General features: G+C 34.9%; 1 non-coding gene across 1 annotated transcript; it reads left to right on the top strand.

The window, feature by feature from the left end:
* Positions 1 to 6,178: 6,178 nt before the first annotated feature.
* TRNAS-CGA (transfer RNA serine (anticodon CGA)) lies at positions 6,179 to 6,260 on the top strand. The gene has a single exon. It is a non-coding gene; the product is annotated as a tRNA-Ser (tRNA).
* Positions 6,261 to 7,399: the final 1,139 nt, after the last annotated feature.

Here is a 7,399-nt window from a genome sequence, read left to right on the forward strand (position 1 = left end):
TCTATTCTTGCTGATAGTATCATTGTTTCTTCATCACTCTGAAGTTTTTGTCATCATAAAAAATGGGGAGATTGTAAGAACAAAATTCAGTGTCTACAATTCATCTCTAAGATTTTGATGATAACAAATGATCAAACAAATTAGTACCCTAACAAAATTTATCTAAGTGTACAAGACTCTAATCAAAAATAGGTCAGACAGACATATATCAGATATAGACACAAGTTCAGAATGACCATTTAGAAGGTACTCAAGCAGAAGTTCTGACTCTGAACAAAGGAAGCGTATAAAGCTCAACGAAGAAAGAGATATCAGACACTCTAAAGCGGAAGAGAGCACTCCAGGATCTCAAGCTCTCACACTATGACGTAATCAATCAGGAAGACATCAAGAACCTCTGAAGTCAGTCAGCTGCAAACAACTATCTGAAGATGTACATGCTGAACAGAAACTCTGAATTCTGAACACTCTGATTCAGAAATGATCACTAAAGTCTTAGCTAATAAGTCTTCCACTTACAGAAAGAATCTACTTTTGTAAGAAATTTAAAGCGCCCTAAATTGCTATGGAAAGAACACAGAGATTAATGACATTAATCATCCATCATTACCAAGATCCTTTCATCCAACGGTCTCTTCATCAAATCCCTATATATAGGATGGACCATCTTCACAAATATCAATGAAACACACGAGAATACTGAAAATTATCTCATATCTCTTACTCATTCTCCTTTCACACGAGTTGCTGCTCTAAAGTGTGAACATTTCCCTTGTTCTTATATTGTGGAATTTCTGCTTATCTAGAAGCACTAAGCACTACTGTAATTTTTCCTTAATTGCTGAATATTCCTCAAGTGAATTGTTAAGTCTGTAAACTTAAGAGGGCTAAGAGATCTTTATCCTCTTAGACGCTGATTTGTTGTAATCTTTCAAGATTAGTGGATTAAGTCCTTATTAAAGGCGAAATCACCTTGACCGGGTGGACTGGAGTAGCTTTGAATTTCAGGTGAACCAGGATAAAAATTCCTTGTTGATATACTTTATTTTCGCATGTGTCTTGTTATCAAAAGTTTTTTTTATCAGTTAAAAAATTCACCCCCCCTTTCTTGTTTTTCTCAACCTTCAAAGTGTTGACATCAAGATCTGTTGTTGGAAAGATCTTGAGGTTGTTGGCTCCAAAGTTAGACCACGTGGTAGTAGCCATAGAAGAGTCGAAGGATTTTTCAAAACTGACAAAGGAATAGCTTTAAGGGACTCTTGAATCTCATGAACAAAGAATGGCTGAAAGAGTTGCAGGAAAGTCGAAGAGTGATATGGCTTTGTAGGCGCAATCAGCAAAAGAAAGAAAAGGAAAAGGAAGTTGGAATGACAACAAAGGTAGAGGAGGTTACAACAATTGGACTGGTCGAAGTCAACAAGAATGAAACTGGTCGAATCAGAGAAAACCCTGGAACCAAGGCAACCAAAGATGTGGTGTTGCAGGTAGAGGAAGAGTTGGTGGTCAAAAGCCAGACAAGAGTCACATTCAGTGTTACAATTGTCATAAGTATGGTCATTATTCTAGTGATTGTCCAGAAAAGTAGAAGAATCAAGAAACATATGCAAAACTGGTGAAACATGAAGAAGAAGAGACGTTGCTGATGGTTACAATAAGAGATGAAGAGAGATTCAAGGACCAGTGGTACTTGGACTCAGGATGCTCATCACACATGTCTGGAAGGAAAGGTTGGTTTGTCAACAGAAATCCCTCAGTGAAGAATATGGTGAAATTTGCAAATGACAACACTCTAGCAGTTGAAGGTGTTGGTGATGTTCTGATTATGAGGAAAGATGGCAAGAGATCAGTAATTTCAAATGTGTTGTACATACCATGAATGAAGAGTAATTTGCTTAGCATAGAGCAGTTAGTCAAAAAGAACAATAGAGTGTCGATCGAAGACAAGATGATGAGAGTTCTCGACTCAAATGGAAGGTTGATCTTGAAGGCTCAAATTTCTCAGAATAGAACCTTCAAGATTGAAATAAATGTGATGGATCATAAATGCCTTGCAACAGCAGCCAACATAGACGAATGAATATGACATTATAGACTTGGTCATCTCAGTTTCAAAGACATTAGAGATTTGAAGAGAAGAAATATGGTTTCAGGATTACCAGAAATTGACATTCCAAATGAAGTGTGTGAAGAATGTGTACAGGCGAAGCAACATAAGAACAACTTCAGTAAGGATGCAGGAAGCAGGTCGAAGGCAATTCTTGAAGTCATATACTCTAATGTATGTTTTCATTTCCAAGTGGATTCGATTGGAGGTAACAAATACTTTGTTACATTCATAGATGATTTCAGTCGAAAAATGTGGTCTTATCTGATCGAGAAGAAAAGTGAAGTGATCGAGGTATTTGCCAAGTTTAAATCTATGGTCAAAAGACAGAGCGGTCGAAAGATCAAGATTTTGAGAACTGATGGTGGTGCAGAATATGTGTCGAAATACTTCGATGCATTATGTGTGAAAGAAGGGATTGTGCATGAGGTGGTACCAACCTACACTCCACAGCAGAATGGAGTCGCAGAAAGGAAGAATAGAACCATCATAAATATGGTTAGAGTTATGTTGAAAGGCAAGAATTTACCCAAAGAATTATGGGGAAAAGTTGTGTCAATTGCGACATATATTCTGAACAAATGTCCGACGAAGAAGCTAGAAGGAATCACGCCAGAAGAATGTTGGTCTGGTGTCAAGCCTAGCTTGAGTCATCTGAAGGTGTTTGGATATATAGAACATAGATATGTGCCAGATCAGTTAAGAAGAAAACTTGATGACAAGTCGAATCAGACGATCCTGATAGGATATCGTTTGACTGAAGGATACAAGTTATTTGACCCAATGAATACGCAAGTGGTGATCAGCAAGGACATGATCATAGATGAGCTTAAAGAGTGGTATTGGACTAAGAATGTCAACAAAGATTCAGTGAGAATCTTTTATGATGAACCAACTAGTGAAGTCGAAAGAGAAGTTCGACAGGAAGAAGTCAGAGGTGAAGCAGACCCAAGCAGACCTCAAAGAACAAGACACATGCCAGCAAGGTTGCAAGAATGTGTGATTACATCAGATGATGTGGTCAATGAAGAAGGTGGGCTGGTACACCATGCTTTCTACGCAGATGCCAAACCAGTCAATGCAGTTGAGGCATTAAAAGATTCGAAGTGGATGAAAGAAGTGAATGAAGAGCTGAAGTCGATTGAAGTCAACAACACTTGATCACTTTTTGAATTGCCCCAAGACAAGAAGGCAATCAATGTGAAGTGGGTATAAAAGGTGAAGTTGAATCCTAGAGGAGAAGTGATTCGAAACAAGGCGAGACTTGTGGCGAAAGGATTTCTTCAGAAAGAAGGAATTGACTTCGATGAAGTTTTTGCACCTGTTGCTAGGATCGGAACAATCGGGTTGGTTGTTGGTCTAACAAACATGAACAACTGGCAGATGTGTCAGATGGATGTGAAATGTGCATTTCTTAATGTCCCCTTAGAAGAAGTAGTTTATGTTTCATAACGAGATGGGTTAGTGAAACATGGCGAAGAAAGAAAGGTGTACAGGCTGCATAAAGCCCTGTACGGACTTAAACAAGTCCCAAGAGCTTGGAACAAGAAGATAGATGGTTTTCTAAGGGAGAAGGAATTTGTGAAGTGCAAATCTGAACATGGAGTATATGTAAGAAGAAGCAAGAGTGAATTGCTTATACTATGCCTCTATATCGATGACCTGTTGATAACAGGTAGCTGTAAGAAGGAGATCGAAGACTTCAAAGGTGATCTCAATAAAGAATTCAAAATGTCAGATATGGGTGACATTTCATATTTCCTTGGCATCGAATTCTACAAGAGTGGTAGAGATTTGGAGATGCATAAAAGAAGGTATGCAGGAGAAATACTCAAGAGATTTGAGATGCAAGATTGCAACCCAACTTCGACTCCAGCTGAGCTCAAATTACAACTGTCAAAAGATTCAGATGAAGATGATGTCGACCCAACCCAATATAGAAGACTTATTGGGTTACTTCATTACCTTTGTCACACAAGGCCTAACTTAGAATATAGTGTAGATATGATGAGTAGATTCATGCAGAAGCCAAAGGTATCAGATCTAGCAGCGGCGAAGAGGATACTAAGGTATCTGAAAGGAACTCTCGACTATGACATTTTGTTTCCTCCAGCTGGTGAAGGAAAAAAATGAAAACTAGGAGGATACACCAACTCAAGTTGGTGTAGTGATGCTGAGGATCGAAAATCTACAACTAGCTATGTGTTTATACTAGGTGGTGCACTAGTTGCTTGGAGTTCGAGAAAAGAGACAGTAGTGGCATTATCATCATGTGAAGTAGAATATATAGTTGGTTCTCTTTGTGCATGTCAAGCAACATGGATGGTGAATTTGGTAGAAGAGATAACATCGAAGAGTCATTGAGCAATTACCATGAAGATCGACAACATGTCAGCTATCAATCTGGCGAAGAATCCGATAGCACATGGTCGAAGCAAGCACATCGAGATGAGGTTCCATTATCTTCGAGAGCAGGTAGCAGATGGGAAGATGAATGTGGAACACTGCAGAACTGAGAATCAGATTGCAGGAGTGCAAATCAAAGTGTTTAGAAGACTAAGAGCTATGATGAATGTAGATAGCTTAGACACAATGAATTAGGTGGTGTGTTGAATTGTAATTCCTTGTGTCGAATCAGGTTGCTCGACAGAAGCAAGGAAGTGTAAAACCACCTAGTGTGTTGAGTTATGTTAGCGTGTCGAAGTGTCAAAGCATGTTGCTTCACATAGGATTTCGACTTATGCCTATTTTAGTAGTGTTAGCTATTTTGGACTTTTATAGTTTTGGGCTTTGACTTAAGGTCCAAGTTAATCTGAATCTATAAATAGATGGAGTAACCCTTATTCTTGTAATGAAGTGAATAGAGTATTCATAGTATTTTGCAGTTGTAAAGTGAATAAGAAGTTTTCCACAGTTTGTAGGCAGAGAGAAACTCTACAGAATTTTAATTCTTCTTCTCCTTCATCGTTCTTTATTTTCTTTCTTTCTCCATTGTTCTTCTCTTCATTGTTATTGTGTGAGTGATAGCAATTTTGTTCATCAAGATTGAATGAAATTCTCCATAGATTTTGTCAATTTCCAACATGGCTGTGGATAATTCACACATTAAGATTTTGATTTGTGACTTGAAGAGAATCACCAAGATCTTTTAAAATAGAGTTTGTGCGTTTACGAGGCATTAAAGAAGGAGATGAAATCGCCAATAATAATGGATTCTACCATAATCAGAGTTTAACTAGAAAATTAAGGAAAGAAAAATAAAGGAAATAAAATAACATTATGCTATTTCATATCCATTAATGACATTTTATACTTTAAATAATAAGTCAAACTTAATGGATATAAATGCTATTAGGTCAAGGCCAACATAAAGAAATTCAAACAACAATTACAATGAAGCAATACAAAACTTGACTTATTATTTGGAGAGGCAATCATTCGGCGGCCAAGAGGGTTTTCAAATATTTCTCTTGGACCTATCTACTTTGCTATTAATGCTATTGATTTTTTTTTTTATATTGTTTAAACTAATTTTAGTTGTATTTGTAATAAATTGTGATTAAAAAACAAATGTATCAATATGTCAGAAGATTAAGGAGACATACTCAAAATTATATTGTGCAATACTTGCGAAGATTCTAAAAATGTATGAGATTTTAAAATAATTATTTATTTATTTTTTGAATAAATTAATAAATGTTAAAATCAAATTTGTTCATATTAGTTTCATAACATAAAGAAAAAGGAAGCAATTGGTCCTATGGTAAAGATAAGAGACGAATTATTTTGACTTAATAATTTATTCAAAATAATTAAAAAATCTATTTAATAATTATTGAGATTTCAAAACAAAGGCATTAATATGTCAGAGTGGTTAATGAGACATAATTGAAATCTCTTTGGTCTATTCCAGTTTAAATTTATTTATATAAATCTATTAGTTTCGTTACAAAAGAAAAGGAACAATGGATCCTATGGTAAAGATAAGAGATTAAATATTTATTTTGATTTATTAATTTGTTCTAAATGATTAGAAGGGATATTTTATAATTTTTGAGATTTTGAAACAAAAATGTCAACATGTCCGAGTGGTTAAGGAGACAGACTCGAAATCTGTTGGGCTATGCCTGCGCAGGTTCGAATCCTGCTGTTGACGATTTTGTAATAATAAATGATTCATTTTAGGTCATTTTGTAATAATTGAATTATTGTTTGAATGAACTAATTGTTATCTAAATAAAATATATTATATTAATTTATTAGTTGTCTAACATAAAAAGATACAATAAATCCTTAATATTATTAAAAGATTCCTTTTAGTCCTTCTTCTCTATTTTTTTAAGTTGGCATGATCCAATTTTTTAGTTAGGGATCAAAATAAATCTGGGCATTTTCTAATATAATAAATGATTCATTTTAGATCATTTTGTAATAATTGAATTATTGTTTGAGTGAACTAATTGTTGTCTAAATCAAATATATTATATTAATTTATTAGTTTTCTAACTAAATCCTTAATATTATTAAAAGATTTCTTTTAGTCCTTCTTGTCCATTTTTTAAAGTTGGCGTTATCCAATTTTTTAGTTAGGGATCAAAATAAATTTGGGCATAAGAGACTAAAAATGTGTTTTTTTCAAATTTGAAAATTCAAAATAAAATGCGTCAATATGTTTGAGTGATTAAGGAGACAAACTAAAAATTTGTTGGGTTATGCATGTTGTTGACGATTTTTTAATAATAAAAATATTGTTGGAATAAACTAATTATTGTCTAAATCATATATATTATATTAATTTATTAGTTTCCTAACATAAAAAGATGCAATTTGTCCTTAACATTATTAAAGAATTCATTTTAGTCATTCTCACCAATTTCTTTCGTATGGTGTTATCCATTTTTAGTTAGGGGACCAATATAAAACTGAGCATAAGAGATTAAAAAGGTGACTATGTGTATCTATATTTTTTTATTGGATTCTAAGAGGGGATAGTCATGGGAAGTCAAATATACTAGAGGGAGGCAAGTTCCCCCGCATAGATATAAGTTGCCAAAAATTAGCTATGAGGCCACCTGAATGTCCATACTAGGCCGCCCAACAGGACATCATCCGTTTGGAGTAATTTTTTGGTCCAATTGTTCAATAAAAATGGATGATAACACGGTCTCATAATGACTAATTGAAGAGAGTCCGCCAATAGAGAAAAGTGTTTCCTTCATAATTATACGAAGAATGAGTCTTTCCCTTAACCATATTCTTGGTCGTGGAGCTAGGGCTTAACCGCCCCACTAACTC

Source organism: Lathyrus oleraceus, chromosome 5 (assembly GCF_024323335.1).
Source record: "Lathyrus oleraceus cultivar Zhongwan6 chromosome 5, CAAS_Psat_ZW6_1.0, whole genome shotgun sequence".
NCBI lineage: Eukaryota > Viridiplantae > Streptophyta > Magnoliopsida > Fabales > Fabaceae > Lathyrus > Lathyrus oleraceus.